Source organism: Rhipicephalus microplus, chromosome 4, assembly GCF_043290135.1.
Source record: "Rhipicephalus microplus isolate Deutch F79 chromosome 4, USDA_Rmic, whole genome shotgun sequence".
Taxonomy (NCBI): Eukaryota; Metazoa; Arthropoda; class Arachnida; order Ixodida; family Ixodidae; genus Rhipicephalus; species Rhipicephalus microplus.
In genome coordinates this window covers 160,851,177-160,877,107 of record NC_134703.1, presented here as the reverse complement: position 1 = coordinate 160,877,107, position 25,931 = coordinate 160,851,177, and the positions used below count along the sequence as shown (strand labels likewise).

The following is a 25,931-nucleotide window of genomic DNA, read 5'->3' as shown; positions in this document are numbered from 1 at the left end:
CTATTTTACTTATTGTGCAGCCGTGGTCACACACCATGCTGAAGACTGTGTGCGCTGGCGTCTGCGATGCCTGTCATCCATCTCTTTCGTCTGAGTTTCTTCAGAAGGACTGTGCGAGATGTGAAGGTAGAGTTATTTGTGTGTCATTTAACGCTTGTTTTTACATTAACTTGCACGTAGTTGTCATATGCGTGCTTCTTCATCTTCTGTCACCTGTGTCTGACAATTTTTACTATATTATTGTATTGCAGCCGTGGGAACACAACAGGCAGAAGGCTCCGTGCGCTGGTGTCTGCAATGCCTGTCATCTATCGCTTCCGTCGGAGGAGCTCCCCAAGAAGTTAACGGGATTTTAAAACGTGACTGGACTTGTACATTTCACCATGAATTCAGTTGAAAGAATGAAGAAGCTTCATGCGTATGTAAAAAAATTTAAGATTTTCATGTCTCACTTTTGTCTTTCGTTGTTGCCGCGACTGCGAAAGCAGTTACACATAGGTAGCTAACTACTTTTCCGCGTGTTCTTTTTTGAACAATTTGTGGCTCACCGCACAGAAAAACAAGCGAAAAATGTATTAGGCCTGGCGGAAAATAAACAAAAAACAAAGTTTGAACTGGAGACTAAAAGTTCTTCCAACTGAAGTGTTTTAGTGGATCAACCGTTCGTCCCACAAGGTGCGACCGCGAGGACTAACGGTTGCCCGGTAAGGTGTAAATGTGGGTATTAACAGTTGCGCTATAAGCTGCAAGTGTGACGACTAAATGTTAGTTCTTTGAGGGGAATTCTGGGACTAACGATTATTCACTAAAGTGTAAATGTGAGAACTAAATGTTAGTCCCCAGAGCTCGTCTGTGGGGACTAACTACTTGACCCGGTGTCGTTAGTCTTTAAAGGGATCATTGCTTGTGGCAGCCCCATTATTCCCCAAAAAGACGAACCACACACCCTTTTGACATCCTTTTGCCTTAGAGTGTAGGTGTCGATGGCAGAATGTGACTGTCCTAAAATAACGTTCGTCACGTCAGATGACCTATATGAATTGACAGTAATGCCATTCGGTCTGTACAATGCGCCTGCTACAATTGAGCGAATGATAGAGAGCATTCTACGCGGCCTGAAGTGGCAAATATGTTTATGCTACCGGAATGACAATATCGTGTTCTCACCAGATTTTCCAACCCATGTCACCCGTTTGCGCACGATTCGTCAGTACCTCACCGAGGTAAACTTTCAGCTTAATATGAAGAAGTGCTGCTTCAAAGCGCGTCAACTCGTTATATTTGGCCATGTGGTCTCAAAGGATTAAACACTTCTACACCCGAAAAAACTTCGTGCAGCCGCCGAGTTTCCAAAACCGACAACCCTCTAATGACTGCGGAGCTTCGTCGGCTTGTGCTCCTATTTTCGTCCTTTCGTAGGTAACTTTGCATCGGTCATAGCACCGTTCATGAAACTACTTCCTCCACCTGCCAACCTTTCTAATGGAACCCAAGCATGCAATGGCGCTTTCAACACATTGCGCCGCCTGTACACATTGTCACCTATTTTACACCGTTATGACCCCACAGCCCTGACCGAAGTGCACACTGACGCTAGTGGCATCAGCATTGGCACAGTACTCGCGCGAACTAGCCTGGTATGACAGAATACGTCGTCACATATGCTAGCCGTGCACTCAAAAAAGCGGAAACTAACTACTCTGTCACCGAGAAAGAGCGCGTTCTAATTGTGTTGACGTTAAGCAAGTTTCGTCCTTACTTGTACGGACGAAAGACTTTCGACGTATTCACCGATCATCACGCAATCTTTTGATTAGCTTCTCTGAAGGACCCTTCTGGCCGTCTTGGAAGTTGGGCGCTGAGCCTCCAAGAATTTGACATTCGTGTCATCTACCAATCTGAGCGAAAACATTCTGACGCGGACACGCTTTCTCGATCACCAGTGTGATACAGGGAAGACCTGCAGTCGAAAAATGACATTTCCATCACTGCCATTTCTACCATGAGCATGTTTTCTGAGCAGCCTAAATATTTACGGATTGCATCTCTCCTTAACGTCCTTTCCGACACTTCCACATCAGCATACCCTCGTACTCTTCTTCGTCAAGCCACACTCTTTGCGATACGAGATGTGCTCCCATACCGAAAAAACCACAAAGTGAATGGTCGTAAATGGCTTTTCATGATACCAAGCCACATGCGATCTTACATATGTGCGAATTTTTATGCTGGTCCACAGCACGATCACGCAGGAGCGCTGAAGATTTATAAACGCCTCCACCAGCGCTACTACTGGCGCGGCCTGTAGTCTTTACGCCTTTACCGCGACCAGCAAGTCCAGAGTGTAACCGTAGGTGCGCTCGTCTGGCTCCGGCTGCCGTTACACTCTCCTGGCCTGTCCTCCAAGTTTCGCCCAAAGTACCATGGTCCCTACTGCGTCGTGGAACGTCGCTCTCATATAACATATGAGAATGAGCCAGTCAATCTATCTACAGGCAGGCGCCGCATTGGTCGCGAGACAGTTCACGTCAGTTGCCTTAAACCATATCAAGAGCCTTTCCTTCTGTCATCACCTTGACTCACCAGGATGGTATTCCTTGGTCGCGGGGATGTTGTAAAAAGGAAGAAGAACAATACGCCACAGTGGGCCATCTCTTTAGCCAGAATCCTCGAGCGGGAGCTTTTGATTCTAACGCTGTGATTCCTGTGTCGATCATTGCCGCCCGCTTTCACTATTAATAGACCTGCTGTGCAAGTGCTGTTTACACCAACAAATCCCGTTTCACTGCATTCTTGTAACAATACTGATCATCGTGCGATAAATGGTCTGCATTAGGAAGAAATCTGACATCTGCAAAGGTACAACAGGAACTTGAAAAAAAATTGCTTGCTTTGTTATGGCGTTTATTAGCCGGCACACAGCGAGTCTACACAATGGCGACAGTAACGGCTAAGCACGGACTCTCCGCGCAAGCGGCATTCTTTTTGGGCAGACCCATTAGGAAGCACTTAAGAGTTCGACTCGTTTTAGTGTTCGGCGGCTTGTCTACAATTACCCCGGAGTCGAAGAGGGAGCCGCCTGGCGACCTAACAGCTTGTCACTACGAGCGGGTCATAGTAAGCCTTCAGGCGCTCCACGTTGACTATGTCGCGCCCGCGGCGGCGCATGTCCGAAGATTGTTCAATTGGCTCGATAATATAGTTGACCGGAGATGTGCACTCGATCACACGGTAGGGACCTTCGTATTTCGGGAGTAGTTTGGAAGAAAGGCCAGCTACAGAGGTCGGGATTGAGAGCCATACAAGAGAACCAGGAAGGCACGTGGGCTCAGAAGTGGCGGAGCCATCACGAATACTCTTCTGCCGCTCTTGCTCATGTGTCGTAAAAGTCTTGGCAAGCTCGTGACACTCTTCAGAAAGCCTGGCGGTCTCGAAAATAGGTGTACACTCAGATGGATTCGGCATGTACGGGAGTATCGTGTCGATGGTGTGTGACGGGTGCCTTCCGTACAGCAAGAAGAAAGGTGAAAAACCGGTCATGCTCAGAAAAGCGGTGTTGTAGGCGTAGGTGACGAAGGGCAGTATGGTATCCCAATTCGTGTGGTTGGCGGCGACGTTCATCGACAGCATGTCGCCGAGGGTGTGGGTAAAGCGTTAGGTCAGACCATTCGTCTGCGGGTGGTAAGCAGTAGTTTTGCAGTGGACAGAATGGCACTCAGTGAGAATGGCGTCGACGACTTCTGACAAGAAGACACGGCCTCGATTTCTGAGAAGCTCCTGGGGTGGACCGTGGTGCAGTATGAATTGATGCAGTAGGAAGGACGCAACATCACGCGCAGTAGCCCTAGGGAGAGCGGCGGTTTCAGCGTATCACGTTAAATGATCTACGGCGACGATGGCCCAGCGGTTGCCAGTGGACGTCAAAGGGAGTGGTCCATACAAATCGATACCTATGCGCCCAAACGAACGGTCAGGGCAAGGTAATGGTTGCAGACCGGCTGGTGACATGTGTGCGGACGGTTTGCGGCATTGGCAAGCGAGACAGGAGCGAATGAACTGCTGGACGTAGCGGTACATCCCGCACCAGAAGTAGCGTTGTCTAATGCGAAGGTAGGATTTGAGTACCCCAGAGTGCGCGCACTGTGGATCAGAATAGAAGGATTCACATATCTCCGACTGCAGACTGCGGGGTATCACGAGTAGCCACTGCTGGCCATCGGCGTCGTAATTGCGCCGGTGTAGGAGGCCGTCCCGAATGGCGAAATGGTGAGCTCGACGACGCAAGGCACGCATGGATGGCGTTGCGGACGCATCAGAGAGCAAATCAATCAGTTGGGCGATCCAATTATCCTTTCGCTGGTCGGTAGCGATGATGTGAACATCAATGGCAGAAACAGCAACCGAGGATACTGATCAGAGTACGTCAGCTTCAGGCAGAGGGGAGCGCGATAGGGTGTCGGCGTCAGCATGCTGGCGTCCGTTGCGGTAGAGCACGCGGATGTCGTAGTCTTGTAAGCGAAGAGCCCAACGGGCGAGGCGGCCTGAGGGATCCTTCAATGATGACAGCCAAAATAGTGAATGATGGTCGGTGACGACATCAATTGGGCGACCATACAAATAAGGTCGAAACTTTGTAATAGCCCAGACAATCGCCAGACACTCTTTTTCCGTGACGGTGTAGTTTGTCTCGGCTCTCGTGAGCGTACGGCCTGCATATGCCACGACATAATCAGGGAACCCGGGTTTGCGCTGCGCCAGGACAGCGCCGAGGCCTACACCACTGGCGTCCGTGTGCACCTCTGTTGGGGCCGTAGGGTTGTAGTGGCGGAGAATGGGAGGAGACGTAGACAAAGGCGGAGCTTCAACAACGCGTTGTCGCACTCTGATGACCACGAATTTAGGGGCCAGTTACTTCCAAGGAGCTTCGTCAGCGGTGATATAATTGTGGCAAAGTTTCGTATGAAGCGTCGGAAGTATGAGCACAGGCCCAGGAAACTACGCAGTTCTTTGACGGACGCAGGTTTTGGGAATCCGGCCACGGCCAGAAGCTTGGCTGGGTCAGGAAGAATGCCATCCTTGGACACAATGTACCCTAGGATGGTGAGTTGGTGTGCTGCAAAGCGGCACTTCTTCAGATTTAGTTGCAAGCCAGCATTGATAACACGTGCGAAAACTTCTCTTAGACGTTGGAGATGCGTGGAGAAATCTTGAGCGATGACAACAACGTCATCGAGGTAACACAAGCACGTGTGTCATTTCAAGTTGCGCAGAAAAGTGTCCATTATGCGCTCAAATATGGCAGGTGCATTACACAGACCAAACGGCATGACGTAGAATTCGTACAAGCCGTCGGGTGTGATGAAGGCAGTCTTCGGTCGAGCGTCATCATCCAGGGGTACTTTCTAGTACCCTGAGCGCAGATCGGGAGGAGAAAAAAATTGGGCTCCGTGAAGGCTATCAATTGCGTCGTCGATGCGCGGCAGTGGGTAGACATCCTTGCGAGTGATCTTATTGAGCCGTCTGTAGTCCACACAGAACCGCACAGAACCATCTTTCTTCGCAACAAGAACAGGAGACGCCCATGGACTGTCCGAGGGCCAAATGACGTCGCGTCGGAGCATATTGTCAACCTCCTCGTTAATTTCCCGGCGTTCAGCAGGCGACACGCGGTATGGACGTTTCCGTAATGGTGGATGGGCACCAGTGTCGATACGATGCGTAACAGTGGACGCGCGACCGAGAGAACTTCGCCCGACATCGAAAGAAGAACGGTATTCTTTCAACAGGTCTAGAAGCTGGGAACGCTGTACTTACGTAAGGTTGTCATCAATGTATGGGCCAAATACATCAAGAGATGATGGGTCAGAAGTAGAAACAGCACTGATGGTACGCGAATCGGGACAACGCGAGTCATCGGGTATGTCCAGGACTTGTGCGTCATCGACTGGTTCTACTCTGCCGAGACATTCCCCTCGAACCAAGGTAACAGTGTACGGACATGCGTTTGTCACAAAAATAGCCGCATTGCTCTGGGTGATTTGCACGGTCGTGAAAGGTACTAGCAACCCTTTCCTTCTGGAAGCACGGTCGAATGACAAAACGAGTGCAATTGTGTCGGAGAGACCGGTGCAGTAGACCGATACACCAATAATCGAGCTTGGAGGTACTATAGTATCGTCTTTCACGAGAATCTTGCTCAGTGCCGAGGGACCGTCTTCTGGAGTCAAATGCGAGAAGGGCGAGAGTTCATTTTCGGTGGCGGCACAATGAATGACGGCGTCGTAGCGGGAGAGAAAATCCCATCCTAGGATGACGTCATGAGAGCATGCAGGAATGATGATGAATTGGGCGACATACAGAACGTCGTGAACGACAACGCGAGCTGCGCAGCCTGCTGTAGGATGAATACGATGTGAGCTAGTGGTACGAAGGGACAGCCCAGAAATCGGCGTCATTCCTTTTGGAAGCAAGTGGCAAAGGGTTTCGCTCATAACTGATACCGCAGCTTCAGTGTCAATAAGAGCAGATGCATGAACACCGTCCACAAGTACGTCAATGACATTACATGGGCGGCTCTGAGGGCTTTAACAATGCGATAGCGTCACAGTCCTTGCCTCTGGGACTGCAACGACTAGTTTTCCCGCTCATGAGCAGAAGAACTTCGCCGCATGGGGGACATAGACCGACGTCGTGAAGACGGCGAACTTCGAGCAGACGGACCTGGGTGAGACGACAGTGTCACAGACGGCAGTTCGTCGTTATACGAATGGCTAAGGTGGCCAGCAACGGAAGAAATGGGAGCCGGCTGTAGTCGAGAGCAATAACGGGCTACGTGACTGGCGTAACCGCAGGCAAAGCAGATAGGCCGGTTGTCGGGTGTGCGCCATCGGTTTGCCGGGGTGGGTCTCGCCCGGAACGGTGACTGGAAAGGCTGCATGGTGGGCTGAAAATGAGGATGAGGGATCGCGCCAACATACGCAACCGGCATACCCGCTGCAAAGAACGGAAGTCGTGCGGCAGCTTCGGCGTAAGTCATTGGTGCAGGCGCTTCAACGACTGGAGGCGGCCTTGCGACCACTTGAGCGAAACTTAGGGGCGCAGGGGCCGGAAGTAGTTGTGGGTGGTACGCAGGCATGACCTCCACTATTGCCTGCTCAATCGCTCGGCGGATGGGTGGAAGAATAGTAGTTGCCGATTGTTGAACAGCCGGTGGGTGGGCAAAGGGAAGGAGAGAGAACTGGCGCGCGATTTCCTCACGGATGAAGGACTTTAGGTCTGCGAGCAGCGCCACCTGATCACATCTCGCCTCCAAGACAGCAAGCCCTGTTTCTCGTGGTGTAGAGCGACGGGTCATCGAACGCTGCCGGCGGAGCTCCTCGTAGCTCTGGCACAGCGTGATGACCTCAGCTACTGTGCCTGAGTTTTTGGCTAGCAGCATCGTGAAGGCATCATCGTCAATGACCTTCATGACGTTCCGGATCTTGTCTGAATCAGACATGCTGTCGTTGAATTTCTTACACAGGTCCAGGACATCTTCTATGTAACTAGTGAATGATTCACCGGCCTGCTGAGCGCGTTCGCGTAAGTGCTGCTCGGCTTGCAGCTTCCGAACGGCAGGGCGGTCAAAAACGTTGGTGATAGCAGTCTTGAAATCTGACCAGGTTGCGAACTCGGACGCGTGGTTGGTGTACCACAAACTTGCAACGCCTGCAAGGTAGAACACCAAGTTTGTCAACTTGCCGTCCTCGTCCCATTTGTTGGGGACGCTCACGCGCTCGTAAATGGTGAGCCAGTCCTCCACGTCAGTGCCATCGGCGCCCGTGAAGAAGGGTGGATCGCGGATCCTGGGGACACCGGGACAAGGAAGTGGCATGGGAGGAGGCGTTTGCTTAGAGGTGTCGTGGGACATGGTAGATTGCAGGGTACGTGAGCGTAGTTCCAAGGGCATCGAAGGGGATCGCAGCACACTCCACCAATTTGTTATGGCGTTTATTAGCCGGCACACAGCGAGTCTACACAATGGCGACAGTAACGGCCAAGCACGGACTCTCCGCGCGAGCGGCGTTCTTTTTGGGCAGACCCACTAGAAAGCACTTGAGAGTTCGACCCATCTCAGTGGTCGGCGGCTTCTCTACAGCTTTTAAGAAAAACAATATATTCATCTGCTACCGCTTCCCAGCAAAGTTAACGGTATGATAAAAATCTCCATTCCCAGACCGCGTTTCTATCACTGGCACGAAATTGCGTCAGCTGTTTTAAGAAATTGCAAAAAAGTTATTCCTTTTACTTTTGAAATCCTTCAAGAACAGTTCGTTTGCAAAAATACCTGCTGCCTCGAGCGAGAATTCAAACTCTTCACATTCGAAAGAAGACACATCCACGTTGCAGCACAGGTGCGCACAATCATGTGGCAGCTTAGAAACCATTTCCTGAGTCCGCATAAAATGCGAAACAAAAGAAACAAAAGCGAAAAAAAAGAATGAACCATGCTATCAAAGAAGCCATGGGTGAAGCGCTCAAGATAGAGAAAAACATGACACATGCGCAACAAACCTCTTCCTGTTGCGTGCATGCGCGTCGTTCACTGTACTTTCATTATGTATTCATGTGAGTGGTACCGTTGCTTCGAGAGTGTCCAATCTGCTCATACTATGTTGTTTTAAATGCAAAGCATTACCTAACGAACTTTGACGACATTGACCGCATCTATCTATCTATCTATCTATCTATCTATCTATCTATCTATCTATCTATCTATCTATCTATCTATCTATCTATCTATCTATCTATCTAGCTGCCTAGGACTTTTAGTTATCCTGACTGTTTCGATAATGCTATCTAGACCACAATTGGTGTGCATAACATGACTGCATGTCGATCATAACTGAGTAGTCATAACATGGTCATCTTGACATGTATGTAATGGTTGTCATGATGTATATTTCATGCTTTTGCTGTTCTTATGGTGGTTTCGTTTATATGGCATTTTGCAAAATTGGTATGGTAGCACTCACAAAATTTCAGGGAGTACTGAAAAAGCTGAGGAACAGTGTTACTCTCCCCAAAATTTTTCAACTCCATGAGGGAGTAGGGCAGAGTTGTCCGAGAAACTTACTATTTCCTTGAACGCTGAGTAAAAGAGACAGCGAACGCTCTGCTATGCGGGTTGAGTTCCCAATCAATGCATTTCTCGTGCCGATGAGGCGTGAATGGGGTCTGGCACACCATTTTTGCTGATGCTGTACAATCTAGCGCTTGCATGTTCCTATTAACACCGCAAAGCAATAAAATTGTCTCGTATCATACGCCTCTGAGTGTAGACACTCCAGAGGTAAGTTTACTGCGTCAAGTTAATTGGATCACATGAAGTGACAATAAAAGAATGGTTGTTTGATCCGAACGTTTCGTTCCTGAAGCACCAACAGCAACGCCTTCGAAGCAAGAAACAGCGGCAACATCTAACCCGTCCCCAAAAACTAGTTTACGGAACAAATGGATTGCTACTAGACTAACCCAAGTATTCTAGAATGTCCCTTCGCTCAACGCTTCAGCTTCACTTGATATAGCCGATGGGAGCGCCGTCTCTAGGCACGACAAGTCACTGCATATCAGCGATAATCTGCTGCTCTTCTTGAGTAGCGCAGTGCCATTCTTCCGCCGAGCTGTGGCGCAGTGCTCAACACTGTCAAGTGAAGGGTGACGAGTCGAGGAGCCTTTATGAATACGGCGGTAAGGCCCATATTCATAAATGCTCCTTCACTCAAGAGCTCCCCTAGACTTGACGAAGTGAAGGCGGAGCGTGCTGATTCCCTCAAGAAGCCGCCGCATTTCATGAACGCTCCTCCACGCTTTCTTCGCCAAGTGAGGCCTTGGAAATGCTTCCTCCATTTGAGTGAAGTGCATAAGCCGAGAAAAGCGCCTGAAAACGAGAGTATTCGTAATTGTGATTAGAAAATGCCTATCTCTGTGTAAAAAATGAACGTTTTTCTGAGTTATTTTTTATAAACTGACATTTCAGCAAAATACATGCATTTAGGTTGGTAAAGTGCTTTCCGTAAGCTTGCACGAGCCAGTAGAGTTAGCGAAAATCCTGCTTCAAGTCTGGCAACAGTCGCATCCAGGCTGCTGAATGAACAGCTGATGGCGTTTTGTCTGCTGCTGAACGTTTCTACTAGCTTAACTTATTTCGTCTCGTATGCGTCTATCAATTGCAGTTTATATTTACGGTAGTGTCTGCGTGTGTGTTGTTTGAGATTTTACTTTCGCTGGGGTTACTAACGAACTACGCGAGTGGTGACAGAAAGCTTAAGAGATGGTTTGTTTGTTTTTTTTCACTTTCGATTTCCTAGAGCCTTCTGATCACTAGTGTAGCCACCAAAAGGGTAACGTGGTGAAGTGAGTAATTTTTACTTTATATCACATTAAATTGTTGTGCTTTTAGAATTCACCACCGCATTGTGTACAACGATTACTTGTACGTAAATTCATTTTCGCTGCGGAAGTACGTGCACAGATCTTAATTTCCGGGGCTGTGCTATTTTATTTTCTCTCATTTACTGCGATTTCAAACGTTCTACTATCTTGGTTGTTTCTCTGCATGTAATAGAAAACTTGGGCGACAATGCTTATAACTGCTATTCAAGGTTATACCGGGATAGCGTTTAAAAGTAGGCATAGGCTACTCCTGGCTGAGTGTTTGAATTGGACTGCTACGCAAGTTAAGAAAAGCGATCGTGTTCTTTTCTTCAACTAATGGCGAAAACAGCATTGTAATGTTGCTATTTCCTTCAATTACCAGCATATATTGTCAGTTAAGAGTGCGTATTTATGTGTGTGTGTTTCAATTTTAAAATTTCAAACTTCCGAGGATTACTGAGTAAGCAATTATTTTTTTCTTTCCTTTCACCCTGCATTTGTGGATGCTCTAATATGACAGATTCGAATAGACGTAACCTTTAAATCTCTGTAGCTTCCGTCTCCAAGTTCACATAGTGACCTCGTCTTAAACGTTTTGTCATATCTCCTTTATCTGAAAGCTCAGAAGCACATTTGTTAATGAACGAATGACCTTTGCACTTGTGTTTTGGCTCTCATTTGTAGAATATGACTGCAGGGAATACCTCTTGAAAATAATCGTAGTTTTTGCGCTTCATTCTAAAGTCTAGACGGTACATACTTTATAGGAGATGTTTTATTCTTTTGGAGGTCGTATAATTAAGGCCGCTTCTGACTTTTTGTTCTGGCTTAAAAACGATCGTGTGGGTTCTCTGAACTTTGGAGAAAGTGTCGTCAAGAAGCAAATTATTTTACTCTGCTGATTTTAACGAAGACCAGTGAAACAAAAGTGGTAAAAACTGCTCAAGAGTATTGCAGATATTGCGGATATATCTGGTCATACTCCTGTAAATAAAATATCCGCTATTGTAGATACATTAGCATGTCTGCATGTTGGCACCACTATCTCAGTTTCGTGGAAGGGGAGTCGTGCTGGTGTATATAAACAAGCTTCATTTTTGTAGAACTGCTTTCCTGTTGAATCGAAAAAGCGGTTTTTGTGATTGTGTCTCATCCTGAAAAGGCAAAGATGACGATAAATGTGTATCAAAAAAATAACAAAGTAGAAATTGTGAATGGCAAAATGAACCTTTATTGCTTTATTGCAAGAGCCGCGTGGCAAACACAAGATTGCAACTACAATGCGGGCTTCAATCAAGCACAAGCAGCTGACACACTGTCGAAAGAAAGCTTGAGATCGTAGGACATCATAAATAAGATCGAGGTAGTAGGCATCATTGCGTTTCTTATGCAGTGGAGCTGCACGCGTTCCCTGCAGATTTGTCCTTTTGCATACAGTCGTGCAAAATCTGCAATGAATTGCGAATACGGCACGTTTTAGGAGACCTTTACATGTGTTCCTCTGTCATCAGACTGGCCTCTGCACGAAACAGGCAAGAAATGATATCAGAAAAACGTAATTGCTAGAACACCAAAGTCGCATTTTTCTTTACTTCTTGCAGTGCACACACTGATTAATATTTCTTTCGTTAAAGAACAGACATGGTGGAGTTATTGAGCTTTGCCTAATTTGACACGTTTGGCTCGGGCACTTGAACAGCATAATAGGCATATGCTCATGTAATTCGATTATCTAATTGCACGAATCAATGACGTAGCCAGCAATATATCTTGAGAAGAGGGTCAAACTTAACAAAAACAACCTTAAAAAGTATCTGCTGTAGTTATATTTCATATGTTTGCGTTTTTATACGATTCTCGATGCATTCTTGCGCACATGCACATTTCGCGGAGCACGAACCACTGCTTTATTCCCTCAAGCTGGGTGTGGCTGTTAATTCGTATTGTGAGTTGCATAGAAACTGTGTATCCAAGCCATGTTTCACGCGTAGTAGCAACAACAGCCCACTCATTGGGCCCAATGGCCTTGTGTTTTGTTCTTCCTAAACCGTTTCTAATATTGATCTGACCTAAACAGGAGAGAAAATGAACAAAAAAAAGAAAAGATGACAACTTATCTTCTCATAGATACAAAAGTTCACCCAACGAAAGTATGCTTCACCGTAGATTTCAGCTAGGGTGGCAAAGATTCACGGGAGAGGAAGCCGCTCAGGAGTACGGTGAATGCAGCGCATCGAACAATTGCTATTACGTTTCCTCTCAGCTTGTTTTTCATGTTTTCGTGCTACGCTTGAACTGATGTGGTGTGCGAGCTTCATCGAAACACTTAAGCATTGGCGTCCGCAGTAAATCATGGAGCAGTCGCACGACGAGTATACGCACACTCGAAGGCCGGTAATTCACTAGCACATGCCCTCAACACAGCACATCACGGCACTCGTGAGCACTCCTCTTGACACCACGCCCGGCTGTCCCGGTGCCACAGTAGCTATTGCCGAACCGTTCGAAGACAACTTCTTCAATGCCTCTGGCCCTGAGGGTACAATAAATAAAATAAACTATGTAGTAAACGCGTACCGTCATCGTCGAAAAAACGTGGCGGTAGCAGCCATGGAGAGATGCTGTCAAAGCGAGACGGGGTCCGCAATGGACGCGATGTTGGCGCAGAAACTTCACTCGAGGAACGATTCAAGGTAGCTCGATCACTTCATTGACAATATTGAGCAAACGCTCAAGATTTTTTCAAGTGAAAGAAGCGTTTCAAGTGAAGGGGGTTTGTGCATTGGAAAACACCACTTGAGGAGTGTTTTCAGTGAAGGTTTGAGTCGAGGAGCGTTTGTGAATATGGGGATAAGGACAGAGTAATAAAAAAAACAGATGACTTACAAAAAAAATGCAGATACAACGTACAGTGGAAATCGATGATATGCGAAGTACGAAGGAGAAGTGTTGACATGTCACTTTAAAATCGGCACAAAATTAAGAGATGAAGCTAAATGATGCAGTAGATGACTTTGGTGTCATGAATATCATGTTTGGATGTGTCGTTTATCTTCGTCATCTATTCACGTCACGTGATAGCAAATTTAGTACACGTGGAGCTAGCGAAACGGCCAGGAGCACGCTACGAGCGTGGTATGTCGTCATGTTCTTACACGACACGCGTGTCCGGATTATCATATTCGCACCAGTAATAAATTTAATCATTTATCGACGTCAAGTGACACCAAAATTGGTATATGTGGAGCTAGAAAAATGGCCGCGAGCACTTCATGAAGGGCCCAATATACTCCGATGGAGCGTTGACGCGCGCGCACGCTGGGCACAGCGACGCTACGTTAGGAAAACGCGAGCACGCTATAGTCTGACGCCCGGTGCGACCGGTGCGACCCGCATCCGTTAGCGCGTCCCGACGGCAACCGGCGTGAAATGTGACATGCTGCATTTCGCGCCGATGAGTTACCCAGACAACACTGCGTCTCCTCCTTTCCCCCTTTTCGTGACGGAGAGAACGCATACGCGCAGAAATGCGCATGCGTCAGAGCAACGCAGCGTGGCGTGCGGTGGCGAGCATATGGCAGGACCGGCGCCTGGCGTGGCAACGCCGGCATGACGCGACGAAATGAACGCCGGCGAGCATGTGCACCGCGTCACGTCGGAACGTATTAGAACCTTGACTGTGGCACGTAGTCATGCTCTCACATGACACATATCTCATGATTATCATGTTTGCACCAGTCTCTTACCTCCGTGATCCATCGGCGTCACGTAATACAAAATTTGGCATATGCGAAGCTAGCAAAACGGCCGCGAGCGCATTATCAGTGTGGTATGTAGTCATGCAATTACATGACATACATGTCGTGATTATCATGTTTGGATGTGTCGTTTACCTATATCATCCGTTCGCGTGACGTAATACTGAGTTTTGTAGATGTGAAGCTAGTGAAACGGCCGCAAGCGAATTATGAGCGTAGCATGTAGTCATGTTGTTACATGATGCGCATATTATGTTTAGCATGTTTGTGCCAGTATCACACCTTCGTCATTCATTCACGTTCCGTAAAACCAAATTCGGTATAACTGAAGATAGCGAAACGGCCGCCAGCGCATCATGAGCTTGGCATGTAGTCATATTGTTACATGGTACGCATGTCATGACATTCATGTTAAGGTCGGTCACTTGTGTTCGGCATGCAATCATGTCATACCATACCTGTTTCGCAACACACAGTAAACCGATTCTGACCCTTAAGGGTGCAAAAAGGGTGTCGACACCCTAAGCACACCCTTTGAGCACCCTATTCGCGTCTCAGCACCCTACAAGTGGAACCTAAAGGGTGAACACATCAAAAGGGTGGAAACTAGGGTGCAAAAAGGGTGCAACAACTAATGGGTGCTGATGAGCACCCATTAGGGTGCACAGTCGCCGACAAAGCTTTGTGAGTAACGTGGTCATAGAGCATAACCAACAGCTTTTAGATGTCTAGTGGTTAGACACCATGGTCTCATTAATAGCCCCACCGCAGTAACTGATATCTGAATAGCGGTAGTGCCCGGCTGAACGTAAGTTCTGCACTGGTTCTTGCATTCTTGCTGCCTCTTTCTCGTCGCCTCACGGCCGGCGTTGACCAAGCCATGCGCTACAAGCTCCTTAGCCAATGGCGGAGTACGCAGCTTGTAGAGCTACAACAGGATTGTGACTTACACATAGCCTCGTTTGCGCCTAACACTGAAAACAAAGCTTCGTCCATGACAGTATATATAAATCATACATTTGTTGATGCAAAGAAATACAAACCAACAAGACCGTGGTAGATAAAACAGTTTTTGTGTTGTACAAATATTTGTCAACCTTACAATGTATCAGTTGACACATGTTACCAATTTTTATGGCGGGCTATGGACTTTGACGTTCTAATAATATAACATTAAAGAAACGTTTTCTTGATTTTGTTCATAGAAATATTCTTCAAAGCAAGTTAAAATGAGCCTTGACTAAAACATTTTCCTAAAGAAAATTCACTAAAGACAGCTAAAATATTGTTTGCCAACTAATACGCTTATTTTGATGTGACAAATTTTGCTTGCTGCCTGTACTTTGTACTAATATACAACCGCTTTGACACTGTTTTTAACAGCCAGCTTAAGCACTCAACCAATGTACAGATGTTAACAAGGTATCGGTATAAGAAATACACAAGCAAGTAAACGTTTCAAATTTCGCGCGCTGTTTCACATTTCAAATTTCGCGCAATTACGCGTAATGTGATTTTGTCATTTTCAAAGGTAAAAAAATATTCTATGCAATACGCACTAGCGTATCTTCTACCTTCACTATTTTTTACTTAAAATTTAAGCAGAAATAATCTATTCACTCATCATATAAAAAGTTATGTGCGCAAATGCGGATCGGTGGCGTCAGCAGGACAAAAATGGCGGTATCTTCCTGGAGGCCGCAACGGCCGTGTGCCGAGCGTTTAAAGTCGATTTTTTAAGTTGTTCAAAGTGTGCTTGCGCTGTCTTTCGTGTTCTGTCGGTGCTGCTTGTTACGAAGATGCACTATACTCAAGAGAGGACCGGCTGCTTTGTACCGTCGAGCGCTCGCCAAACTAAAAAGGTAGGTGGATGTTTCTGCTGTCGACGCTTTGTTTTTTGCTTCTCCGGCCAGGCCGCGGCGTGCCCGATCCAGGCTGTTATGCTCCTCCCGCGGTTAAAACCGAAAGCGCTATAGTATAATAACGTTGTGAACTAAGGTTTTTCTAGCTGGTAGACGATAAGTGAGTTTTTATTAACGTAGCGAGCCTGCTGGCGTGTCTGATTACATTAGGCTCAAGTCTAAGCTCAGGGACGTTACGCGCGGATGAATTTTTTCTGTGAGGAAGGAGGTTAAAGCAATGTGCGCTGTGATGCTGTAAGTCGGCGGGCGATGCTCTTCACGCTTATTTTTGCAATGCCGTCGGACGCCGTTCGGGGACGGCGCATGGAAGCCGTAAGCGTCGTCTGTGTGTCGCGTGCGTTGGAGTATTCCGGTTAATCGCGTTGAATTAGATCTTTCCGTATTTAATTTAGAAGAATGGAGAAGAATAACGTGGTGTCCGCGTTGGTATTTACGCGGCCTTGTTCGTTTTCTGTGCCAAAGAAGTATATGAAGAAAGTTTTATATGTTACTCGTCCTCTTTTCAACATGATCATTAAATGTGTGTGACTACTATAAGGTAGATGTGTTTTCCCTTGTGACCAAATGTGTTTGCATCCACCGGGCACGTATAACATTAAATTACCATGATATTCAGGTTAATTAAGTGTGCGTAAACTTGACACAGCGTGCTGTAGGTGCGGTTCTCAAAGCGTGCAAATACGCCTGGGTCAATACATTTTCTCTATGAGTGGCCGAATATACGTACCTTAGCTGTGCAAGCGCTAGGTTGAGCAGTAGTTCACTCGTTCGAGTGCAATTTTGGTGGTACTGCTTGTTCCCCCTTGCTCACATATCATTGCATTCTTCTGGTTTGTAAAAGGATTGTGGGCCCTGCAGCCCGCTTTAGAGTTAAAACTTTGCCGAATACCTATATGTCTACAAACATTCTAAAACTAAGTTATACCAAAACTTCCGATGACACTTTCGAATACAAGTGTAATGCTTTATCTGATATCATAAATTCTTTATGACCTCGCTGCAGATTTACAAGTGACCTGTGATATGTGCAGTGTATGAATGCCTAATTTATTGCTCAAAACACAATAAGATTATACACCACAGTATGCGTGCATATGTTGCTGCTGACATGCAAACTTAGACATTGTATTTATCTAAGAATGAACAAATCTAAACTGCCGTTTTTTGAAGATGTACGCGTCAGACCAATTGAATAATATCAAAAATAATGTTCACCAAGTGATTGTTGTTTACTGCCTTGCACCAACGTCACTAAAACCGCCTTGTTGGTACTTAGACCACATAGTAGGATGCAAGATTCATGACGTCATATTGAATGTTAATGTCACATGATATGCAAGGTAAATTGTTATTAGCATACAGAGGCCAATAACGTTATTGTCTCATTGTTATCATAATGAAGCAGGTTAGGCAATATGTGATTCTGCTGCCTTTACGTCATGTTGGGAAACCATTACGTTATGTAGCTATCTACAGTGTCTGAGATCCTGGTTGCCGGTCAATATTGCAGAAGATTGCCTGCTTCATTGTGATGGCATGGGGTTCAAGATTGATGTTTTGTCTTAGCGTTTCCACTTTTCCTCCCCTATGGTCATTAGACAGCTTGTGCTGTTTGATTAGAAGTGAGGAGTAGTGCCTTTTTAGCCAACCAGAACAATTTAGATCAATGATCACTATGAAGCAGCACACAATATTCATTTAGTGAGCTCAATTTCAGGCAAATTATAAACGTCCGAATGTTAGCCGTTTGAAGGAAGCTTTATTCGTTGAACTCATGAGAATAAATGGTAGAGGAGGAAAGGCAGGGAGGTTAGCCAGACCAGCAAAGACGGTCTATTATCCTACACGGGGGAACAGGGAGATTGAAGTCCTGTCGGAGTGGTCTGGTCGCTAAGGTACTCGGTTTCTAACCCGAACGTCGCAGGATGATATTCCGGCCTTGCTGGCTGCTTTTTCGATAAAGGTGAAAATGCTGTAGGCCTGTGTTCTCGGATTTGTGTGCACGTTAAAGAACCCCAGGTGGTTGAAATTTCTGGAGCCCTCCACTACCTTAGTAAAAAATTCATGTGTCAGTATTGCTTTAATTTTATGCTTTATCTGCAGTGGATGCATATGCGCATATGTACATGTATATGTAGTGGTATAGCAATTTTACGGAATAAAATATTCATATGGTGCATATTGCATGGCATTTACTTAAGAAACACATCACATGGGTATCATAACTACAGAAATGCAAATGTGCCTCTATGGATGCACTCGTGCATATATTTGGCCAGCTTCAAGAGAAGAATTTATCGATTGCAGGCAACAGCATTACTCACGCATGCTTATCTCTTAATTACGTGCAGTCAATACAGCTTAAAGGGGTCTTCATCTAAAAGTTCTAACTTCATCTTCGTGCATGAGTGAGCTATAAAGGTGAATGAAAATTCACATGTATGACATCGACATGAAAAGCTCTGCAGCAGCATGTTTTTCGTTGTATTTATACTGCAGCATGCCCTTTTTGTATTTCTCAGTTGCGTGCCACTAAATATATGTTGGCCATGCGTTTCTAGCCATTCACTGCAATTCGGCAAGCAGCGCATGCAGTCTAGACAAACCTCACTAAAATAATTTTTTTGCACTGGTGCAGAAATTCTTCGGCACGGTCTGTCATTTCATTTGAGTGAGGCTGCTCAAGGAAATTTCCTGACAAGGTCAAGAAGCCCAAGCACCAGCGAACTCTGAACCATTGTTTCAAGCATCAGCTCTGTTCAACCTGCTTATGCGCTGTGCCTCACCAAGCTACTGGACGCTGCCTACTTATATGAAGTGCTCTTCATATTCTCCTCAGTTTGGCAGCAGCGTGTGTGGTCTTCACAGTGCTTGCCAAAATAATTTTTGCACAGGTGAGACACTTATTTCCTGCTTTAGTTGTGTTAGTATTACTGCATGCACTCCTGCCAAGCAAGAGTACCAATGTTTCCTGTGAATTGTTTGTCATGGTAAACAGAGAATTTCAAGCACAAAATTCATACTGAACTTTGGTCCTTCAAGAAGTGGGGAATGAAGGTGGTGACAGTGTCAACGCGCTCTCTTTAGAAATAAAGGCTTTGCATGAAAAGCCTGTCGCACCTTGAAACAGGCACAAAAAACTTCCAGGTGAAAATAAGCAACTTCAGATGAAAATTGAAAAATTTACCCTGTATTCAAGGTTGAACTATCCGACATCAAAGGCGTCCCAGATGAGGGTTTTCTTTTGATGCTGTCCGAAATTTTTGGGCGATGATGAAAAAACCATTACTCGTGATGATATTGACACTGCAGACAGAGTAGGAACAAACAAGCCTAGTTTGAAAAAAAATAATAGTGCATTATGAACGATGTTACAAATGAAATGTTCTGGATAAGGCAAAAAACTTACGTCTGTCTACAGTGGCCTTTCCTTTTAGATCAAGTAGTCCTATTTATGTCAACGAACACTTGACAAGACAAGGTAAGCAGTTAGTGAGAGCACGAATGCAAAAAAACAAGTTGGATGGAGGTGCATTTGAATGCAAAGCACGAAATTTATAGCAAAAAAAATTGGAAACATTAGCAATTTTAAAGACTGCCTTTTTAAAAGATCTGGCAAAATGCTGTGTTGATGCCTTCAGAGCCACACTTTTCTTGAGCTTGCAATGTCAGTAAACTATGACTGACATGGCAGAATTTTGATACCTAGATAGTGAAAAATTGATACCTAGATAGTGAAAAAGGCCACCAGCTATCTTCAATGCCTTTACCTTAAATGCTCTTAGCATTATAAATAAGACTAGTAGCCTGTGTCTCTATTTCGATGACATGCCGGTAAAATTTGATGCCATTCTTTTGACATAATCCTTGTATTTTTTGTGCGATATAGCCCACCAAAAATACCAGGGTACAATAATCATAGGATTGTGTAGTTCATGAAATGGGGAAATGTAATAGCGCTGTACATCTAACGTTAATTTTTGGCCGATGTCAATAGACTTCCATGTGTTAAGCCCTGTGTTGAGTGTCTAGTAGTCAACTTGGGGGTTTTGTTTTGCAGCAATTAGCGCGCCTACATTAGGTCATAAGTAGGAATTTTGAGTTTCTGGAAACTAGGTAACTTGATTTTTCGGTCACAGATGCACAGTGGATTTTTCGCTCACAACCAACGGGGCAGACGCCGGCGGCGGGTTTTCTGCGACACGAGCTCTTCAACGCTATCATGTTAAAAAGCTGACATAGGCAGCATTGACCAAATGAATGCAAAGAATAAAGTCAAGTGTCCTAGCAGGAATCCAAACCTAGTATTCTGCTTGGTAATTAAGTATTCTACCACAGAGCCATGCCCGGCCTCGGTTATACTTTCCAAATAGTCTCAAATGTTTGTGTAACATCAACTGCCGTTGCAGTACTGGCTATCAAATTTTATAACTATTACATGTGCACTCCTATGATGCAGCCGTGAGGTCGAGTCAAAGTCAATTGTAGTCGGGCACCATCCTGTGAAGTATTTGTGTAGCAGTGTTGAGGGCTACCATCGGGGCGAGTGCCAGCGCAAACACCAGTGCTTCATACCAGCCTACCACTTCTAGTGTGGCTAATACCCATGTTTCTGTTGGCATCGTTACGAAACAGCAAATAACTGCTAATGTTGTCAAAGGTGTGACATCTCCCCATAACGAATGAAACATATGCCGCTGTTTAACGTATGTGTGTGCGAGACTTTGTACTTATATTGAGCTCCACTTCATAAGATCGCTCAATAAAAAAATTAAAATACATGTTATGCATGTTTCGCATAACATCGATTACCAAAGTATGTGGGGTCTGCCAAATTTTTAGCATCAATTTTGTAACCTAAATGCTATCATAAACAATTATTTATTGAACATGAACAGCTGGACTGCAACATAATAAGTTTTAGGTATTAGGAAAACTGAATATGTTCATGACTACAGCATACCTAACAGGCAAATACTAGTACTACATACATGACACACTATTGTAGAGCTAGACTAGAATATTGCTTATTGGCACTTTACAATTCTTTAAAAACCCTAATTAACTTCAGTGCCTTCTTCGATTTGTGCAAATCGGATGTGCGCAATCACTTGATGAATAGCTTTTTTACTCAAACCTAACTCATGTTTCACGTGTGCATCATGCTGAATCATTGCTCAGATGTTTCTTGTGTATAAATTTCCTTTCTACTATGCTGTTTGTTTTTTATGTGAAATCTGTTGTACGTGCTACCCTCTGTAGGCCCATAGGTACTGTCAAGTTGTTTACACAGTTTTTTGCCTGGGGAACCTCCAACAAGCATGTTTTCCGTTGAAAACAAAGCGAATTTTGATGCTGACTTCTACTCACATCGAACTAAGAACACTCCAGCATGACAACACATATTGTATCTTGGACAGTCTGTCTTGTGAAACTCTTAGTGATTACTTCTGTCTTTATTTTAGGCTTCCGGGTGCGGATGTGCTGTAGAGAAGGAGCACCCTGACCACACTTTTGTAAAAGGAACCAAAGTCGCCTGGGCAGCTGAAGATGGATTGTGCAAGTGTTTGAATGATCACATTATATTAATCCAACACCACTTGCATTACTTTGCCAATATTTGTGATTTTGTAACACACAAGTTTAGAAACACACACACATATATAAAAGGAGAGCTGTAAATAGGCCTTGAGCAAGTTTGTAGTCAAGGCTTTTAGCATGATGACCAAAGCATGTTATATAAGCCCACATGTTTTACCACACACTTACTCTCCTATCTATTTTCTTTTTCAATTTTGTGGGCACCGGCAACACCCTCAATAAGCGCCTTTGGACTGCTGGTGCCTGTAACTTATATTTTGTTGTTCTAAATAATTTATTTGTTACATACTATGCAAGGAGGGAAGTCAGAATGCTAAAAGTTAAAAAAGAAGTCTTGTCACAAAAAAGATGTCTACTCGTAAGAAAAAAGATTTGAAAAAACAGAAGATTGATCCTCACTCACAAAGATCTCACCATTACAATCGATGCAGAAGGTCATAGCTCATGTTTACTATTGTAAATCTTTTTCGGTTGTATGCTATGTACAATAAAATAGTGACTATTGGCATCATGTTAATTTATTTGTCATAAATTTTTGTTGGGGCCTAATATCTTGCATTCTCACATGCATAAAAGCTCACGTCTGCTACACATAATTTGGTAACGTGGTAAGGTTCTGTATTTAGTGCATATTATTTGTGTGTCTTTCAAAGTGAGTATATGGCATTTGAAATAATCACCAGTATTCGAAACTTGTGAATTTTTAATTTGCAGGCATGCATGTTTGTATGATGACCAAGCAACCATAAATTGTGCATGCATGTGTGCAGCAAGGGGCCTTGAATAGATTACATTCATTCTGGACCAAAAATGCGTAGCACAGGCCATATACGCACTCTGGGATCAATTTCATGATTATTAAAACACACATATTTATTCAATATAGCTTGCTTTAAGGTATATATTTACATATTGTCTACTTCCACCTTTAACATTGCACCATGCATCCGGCACTCTGCCGAGCGCTTCTCGAGGGCACTTTGGTAACTAGTACACAAACGTACAGACAGCTGTAAGTGGGCGTCCACTTTGTTGACTGCTGGAGAACTTGGTTTTGCCTAATCACACTTCCTTTGTGGTGAAGCTAACTTTGCTCTTGCAACAGTACCAGCTTATCTAAAATTTGACACTGTTCTTTAGAAGTGCAGCTTGTTCTATCCAGAGCAGCCAAAAACGAAAACATGAACAGCACCTGGACAGGGTAAGGCACAATTGCAGCACTTCTCGATAACAGTGCCGGATTCTCTATTTGCCTACACATAGAGAAAGCAAAACACTGGAGCCAACTTACCAGTAGCTTCACTGCAGAGACACTGTGTTTTAAAAGACGATGATGCAAAAGCCCCACCTAGAGCTGTCACTGTGTTTCAGTGCTAGTTTCATAAGCGCCTGCGGAAGGCACTCTGTGGAGGGCCGGCCGCGTGCATGGTGCACGTGTTCAGGGTGGAATGGACGACTTCGTACATGTGTTCAAGTACTAATAAACTGTATGTGGGCTGTCACTCAGCATGGTCTACAGAGTATACAGCAATCTGCGTTTTTAGCCATCTCCAGCGTCAACCCTAGATTTGGCCCACTGGTACGTCGATGTGGAGCACCCTTCCAGCACCCATTTGAAAGGGTGTTATGACATCACAGCACCTTTTTTAAAGGGTGCACTCATTACACCCTTCAAAATTTTTGCTCTGCACCCTTTCCTTAAGGGTGCTGAGCTCTGCACCCTTTCTCAGCACCCTTTTTTGAACACCCAATAGGGAGCAAAGGGTGTTCGTCTGGCGACAAGCTCATCTACACCCTTAAGGGTCAAAATTGGTTTAGTGTGCATGCCATGTGAACGAAACTACTGCAAGCACTACAGGACCATGAAACGTAAATCGTGATATTCATGACCTACAATTCATCATTTTCACTTTATGACTACACAAATACGTTCTTCATAAAGTCATGTTATGCCATACTAAGTTTCGTATTGATACCATTATCAAAACAGCTAGGAGAGCTTAATATCGTAGGCGGCTAGATAGATAGGTATACGTTCTTAGTCGCCGAAGTTCGCTAAAAAATGCTTCGCATTTAAAAAAATGGCCCCGTATCTGCATGTCAATCTGCAATTGTCGTCGAAAGACGATAGTCTTGTGCCTGGAGAGATTGAACAAGACGTTTGTTTGATGTTCTGTGCAAGAAAACAGTGAAAGGTAGTCTGGAGGCGCTGCGTTTGAGTGCCTCGAACGCGCAGCGGAGGTGAACGAGCGCACCAAGTCATGTCACACGTGAAACATGAGCGCTATCTGGCAGTTATCTTGGAAAACGAAACACGCAGCTCTGAGACGGGCGTGCGTGCCCGCCTCAGGGGTGCTAAGGTGTAGAACACAACGCGACGGGTAGGTGCCACAACGGGGTCGTCTTAGCAAAGCATTTGAAACACTTCCTTTTTTGTGGAAGAGTTGCAGGGTCAGCACCGTGTGATAAACGGTACGGTCTTCATAATAACATATGTATGCCTTTTCTAGTAAAAGACGCACATACAGACTATATACTTGTTGTTAAGGTGCCTCAGATACGTGCGATAGTTGCTTTTTATTTGACAATTGCACAAGTTAGAACGCTGAACCTTGAGCGAAATTGGTGGGCGCTGAGGACGGGCCCGGCCGTTTGAGATATCCGCTGGTGCGGTTCGAAATGCCCGGTCTCTAAAAGCGAAATAGCGTGGTTCATACTAGCCACCTACGTATTACGAGGCAGGTACTCTAACACTACACCCCATCGCACCACGTTTGCCACGTGGTAAAAAACTGGTCAAAACAAAACACAAACACACTTGGGGGTGTCAGCATAAAAATATACTATACCAACCCCCGTATTCTAGAACGTCCCTCCACTCAGCGTTTCATCGTCACTCCAGAAGGCCAATGGGAGCGTCATATCTAGGCAGAGAAAGTCACTGCATATCAGCGATAATCTGCCGCGACTCTTGAGTAGCCAAGCGTCACTTTCTGCCGAGTAGTGGCGCAGTGCTCAACTCTGTCAAGTAAAGGGTGAAAGTCGAGTCGAGGAGCGTTTGTGAATAAGGGGGTAAGAGTGGTCACTAGAGCCTTTTCGCGGCCCGGCAAGAAAGGGTCTCACCACCCGATAGATGGCGCACCCCTCCTCGCTTTTACTCCCTTTCTAAGAAAAGTAATACCTTTTCTGGGCGGACAATTATTGCCCAACTTTGGCATCAGTATTTTACAAAGAAGAAATTTTATTACCTTGTGCAATTTTTTAAATCCTCTCTTCATCATGTCCCCCGGAGGATATTCAATGCATAACAACATAAAACGCGGAAGTATGACAGTAAAGTGTTGTCTTTCTGCATTTGTTTTGAACATTGAGGCACATACATGTGGTTTAGAAGTTCTGAACATGCAATCCCTTCGCGGAAGCATGGCTGAGTAGTATTGTGGTAAAGACACTCTCTCTCGGCGCACGAGGGTACGGGCTCTAATGCCAGCGTCTGAAAGAAAAAAAATGGTATTATATTTATGCTGAAGACATTATCGGGTATGAACAAGCACTTATGTCGCTGAAAGCAGTGCAGTAGCGGGGCCCCAGGGTCCTACGGGAGTGTCCGCTCTTTACGTAAGTATGTTTCTCTATGCTGTCAGTCTATTGGATACGAATGGACGACGAAGGTAAATGACACGTCCAAACATGATAATTATTATATGCGTGTCATGTGAGGACATGACAACATACCATGCTCATAATGTGCTCGCGGCCATTTCGCTAGCTTCACCTATACCGAATTCGGTATTACGTGACATGAATGGACGACGAAGGTGAGTGACACGTCTAAACATGCAAATCTTGATATCTGTGTCATGTCAAACATGACTACAATCTACGCTCATGGTGTGCTCGCGGCCGTTTCGCTGGCTTCATATGTACCAAACTTGGTATCATTTGACGTGAATAGACGTCGAAGGTAAATGCCAAGTCCAAACATGTTTTTCGTGATATGCATGTCGTATAAAACATCAGTACATGCTAGGCTCATAACGTTCTCGTGGCTGTTTCACTACCTCTGAACATATCAAATTAGGCATCACGTGGCCTTAAAAGACGAGGACGGCAAAATACATGTCTAAACATTTTAATCATGATATGCGCGTCATGTAGAACATCACTACATTTACGGTAAAAGCATGCCCGCGGCCGTTTGACTAGCTACTGCAATATTGAATCATCACGTGAC

The 25,931-nt window shown here is 45.2% G+C and overlaps 1 long non-coding RNA gene across 1 annotated transcript; it reads left to right on the top strand.

Moving 5' to 3' along the window:
• Nucleotides 1-15,852: 15,852 nt before the first annotated feature.
• Nucleotides 15,853-22,205, top strand: LOC142814660 (uncharacterized). The gene is made up of 3 exons (XR_012895014.1): nucleotides 15,853-16,036; nucleotides 18,735-18,990; nucleotides 21,562-22,205. It is a non-coding gene; the product is annotated as an uncharacterized LOC142814660 (long non-coding RNA).
• The last annotated feature ends 3,726 nt before the right edge of the window (nucleotides 22,206-25,931 follow it).